Here is a 4,481-nt window from a genome sequence, read left to right as displayed (position 1 = left end):
AGTGAGTGTGTGTGTGTGTGTGTGTGTGTGTGTGTGTGTGTGTGTGTGTGTGTGTGTGCGTGCGTGTGACACAGTGGAGGAGTGTATGTGTGATGCGCAGAGTGGGACACCAGAGGGAGACACAGTGAAGGAGTGATGGATCGGGCATCGAAAGGTAAACTTCAGGTCTGTGTTTGATATAGTCATTCATTCATTCATTCATTCATTCATTCATTCATTCATTCATTCAACTTAGTCCCTTTACTTTAAGCAGCCGATGAACACCTGAATACTGTTTACATTCACCTGATTAATCCAGATTTGTTCAAGCATGTTCACATCTGTACCTCAATCTGAATGAAGAAATACTGAGAATGATGAGGTGAAGCTAAAGATTACCTTAAAAGTTCATTTAAAACAGCTACATCACCACTTTTCGTCACTTCAAATTCATTTAAATTGTGAATAAATCAAGCATTATTGTCATTTAAAGTCTCTTTGTGTGCATAAAATACCAAAATGTTGAGATGTTTTCATCTGATGTGTCTATATTAATGTTTAGAGTACACAATATTCATGTTTTAACTTCTTCAACACCTTCCAGGAGTTCAGAAATCCTCATTCACTGCAATAATGATGTTTTAACCATTATTATTGAAGCATTTGTTATTCTGACCGATCATCTCGACGCCTCTGAGCTGGGGAAAAGCTTTTAATGACTCTATAATTAACTTTAATTACATCATGTTTGTTTTTAGATGACGGGTGTTTCAGAGAGGTTAATAAGGTAATGGAGTCAACATCTGGAGATGAAGAGAAGGTAAATAGATGTAAATAGTGGAGGTGAGCATTCCTCAGGTGTGTATGTGCTGCTGTAGAGATCCAGCTTGGAAAATATGATGGTAATCTTGTTGGAAAGCTCAGTGCACTGCTAAAACTGCTTTTATTATTAGAGTTTTTGCCAATGTTTTAGTCCAAATATCTTAAATCAAGAAGCCTTTTCTAGACAAGCAGAAAATATTGTCTTATTTTCAGAAATAATGAGTCAAAAATAAGCAAAGTTTTGCTTAAAAATAGCAACATTATCTATAAATGGGGCAAGCAGATTAATCTTGTTCTTCCTTTTGACATAACATTACTTCACTTCCCCATTGGCAGATCATTCTGCGTATTGTAAGGAGAAACTCACTTATTTTTAACTCATTATTTCTTAAAATATGCAGTTTTGTAAAACATGAGGATATAATATTGCAGTATCCTCAGAATCAGTCACGTATAGTGATGGTACACTTTGAAAGAAGACCTAAACAGTACTTAAAGAGCAGTGATGTTTGCCAGACATTTCTGCTTAATATACTGTAGAAAACGAAAAATAATTTTCTAATTGACAGCAAACTACCACATTTGATGAATTTACAATGTTTTACACCAGTGTTATACACCAGTGTTATACACCAGTGTTTTACACCAGTGTTTTACACCAGTGTTATACAGCAGTGTTTTACACCAGTGTTTTACACCAGTGTTATACACCAGTGTTATACACCAGTGTTTTACACCTGTGTTATACACCAGTGTTTTACACCAGTGATTTACACCAGTGATTTACACCAGTGTTTTACACCAGTGATTTACACCAGTGTTTTACACCAGTGATTTACACCAGTGTTATACAGCAGTGTTTTACACCAGTGTTTTACACCAGTGATTTACACCAGTGTTTTACACCAGTGTTATACACCAGTGTTTTACACCAGTGTTATACACCAGTGTTATACAGCAGTGTTATTCACCAGTGTTTTACACCAGTGTTATACACCAGTGTTATACACCAGTGTTTTACACCTGTGTTATACACCAGTGTTTTACACCAGTGATTTACACCAGTGATTTACACCAGTGTTTTACACCAGTGATTTACACCAGTGTTTTACACCAGTGTTATACACCAGTGTTATACACCAGTGTTATACAGCAGTGTTATTCACCAGTGTTTTACACCAGTGTTATACACCAGTGTTTTACACCTGTGTTATACACCAGTGTTATACACCAGTGTTTTACACCAGTGTTTTACACCAGTGTTATACACCAGTGTTTTACACCAGTGTTATACTCCAGTGTTTTACACCAGTGTTTTACACCAGTGTTATACTCCAGTGTTTTACACCAGTGTTATACACCAGTGTTTTACACCAGTGTTATACTCCAGTGTTTTACACCAGTGTTATACTCCAGTGTTTTACACCAGTGTTATACTCCAGTGTTTTACACCTGTGTTTTACACCAGTGTTTTACACCAGTTTTATACACCAGTTTTATACACCAGTGTTATACACCAGTGTTTTACACCAGTGTTTTACACCAGTGTTTTACACCAGTGTTATACACCAGTGTTTTACACCAGTGTTATACTCCAGTGTTTTACACCAGTGTTATACTCCAGTGTTTTACACCAGTGTTTTACACCAGTGTTATACTCCAGTGTTTTACACCAGTGTTATACACCAGTGTTTTACACCAGTGTTATACTCCAGTGTTTTACACCAGTGTTATACTCCAGTGTTTTACACCAGTGTTATACTCCAGTGTTTTACACCTGTGTTTTACACCAGTGTTTTACACCAGTTTTATACACCAGTTTATACACCAGTGTTATACACCAGTGTTTTACACCAGTGTTTTACACCAGTGTTATACACCAGTGTTATACACCAGTGTTTTACACCAGTGTTATACACCAGTGTTATACACCAGTGTTTTACACCAGTGTTATACTCCAGTGTTTTACACCAGTGTTTTACACCAGTGTTATACACCAGTGATTTACACCAGTGTTTTACACCAGTGTTTTACACCAGTGTTATACACCAGTGTTATACACCAGTGTTTTACACCAGTGTTATACACCAGTGTTTTACACCAGTGTTTTACACCAGTGTTATACACCAGTGATTTACACCAGTGTTTTACACCAGTGATTTACACCAGTGTTATACACCAGTGTTATACACCAGTGTTTTACACCAGTGTTATACACCAGTGTTATACACCAGTGTTTTACACCAGTGTTTTACACCAGTGTTTTACACCAGTTTTATACACCAGTGTTATACACCAGTGTTATACACCAGTGTTATACACCAGTGTTTTACACCAGTGTTATACACCAGTGTTTTACACCAGTTTTATACACCAGTGTTATACACCAGTGTTTTACACCAGTGTTTTACACCAGTGTTATACACCAGTGTTATACACCAGTGTTTTACACCAGTGTTATACACCAGTGTTATACACCAGTGTTTTACACCAGTGTTTTATACACCAGTGTTATACACCAGTGTTATACACCAGTGTTTTACACCAGTTTTATACACCAGTGTTATACACCAGTGTTATACACCAGTGTTATACACCAGTGTTTTACACCAGTGTTATACACCAGTGTTTTACACCAGTTTTATACACCAGTGTTATACACCAGTGTTTTACACCAGTGTTTTACACCAGTGTTATACACCAGTGTTATACACCAGTGTTTTACACCAGTGTTATACACCAGTGTTATACACCAGTGTTATACACCAGTGTTTTACACCAGTGTTATACACCAGTGTTATACACCAGTGTTTTACACCAGTGTTATACTCCAGTGTTTTACACCAGTGTTTTACACCAGTGTTATACACCAGTGTTTTACACCAGTGTTTTACACCAGTTTTATACACCAGTGTTATACACCAGTGTTTTACACCAGTGTTTTACACCAGTGTTATACTCCAGTGTTATACACCAGTTTTATACACCAGTGTTATACACCAGTGTTATACACCAGTGTTATACACCAGTGTTTTACACCAGTGTTATACTCCAGTGTTTTACACCAGTGTTATACTCCAGTGTTTTACACCAGTGTTATACTCCAGTGTTTTACACCTGTGTTTTACACCAGTGTTTTACACCAGTTTTATACACCAGTTTTATACACCAGTGTTATACACCAGTGTTTTACACCAGTGTTTTACACCAGTGTTATACTCCAGTGTTTTACACCAGTGTTTTACACCAGTGTTTTACACCAGTGTTTTACACCAGTGTTTTACACCAGTTTTATACACCAGTGTTATACACCAGTGTTATACACCAGTGTTATACACCAGTGTTTTACACCAGTGTTATACTCCAGTGTTTTACACCAGTGTTATACTCCAGTGTTTTACACCTGTGTTTTACACCAGTGTTTTACACCAGTTTTATACACCAGTGTTATACACCAGTGTTATACACCAGTGTTATACACCAGTGTTATACTCCAGTGTTTTACACCAGTGTTATACACCAGTGATTTACACCAGTGTTATACACCAGTGTTTTACACCAGTGTTATACAGCAGTGTTATACACCAGTGTTATACACCAGTGTTATACACCAGTGTTTTACACCTGTGTTATACAGCAGTGTTATACACCAGTGTTATACTCCAGTGTTTTACACCAGT

This window comes from Danio aesculapii, chromosome 25 (assembly GCF_903798145.1).
Source record: "Danio aesculapii chromosome 25, fDanAes4.1, whole genome shotgun sequence".
Classification (NCBI taxonomy): Eukaryota; Metazoa; Chordata; class Actinopteri; order Cypriniformes; family Danionidae; genus Danio; species Danio aesculapii.
The sequence above is the reverse complement of the archived record's forward strand: the minus strand, read 5'-3'. Positions refer to the sequence as shown.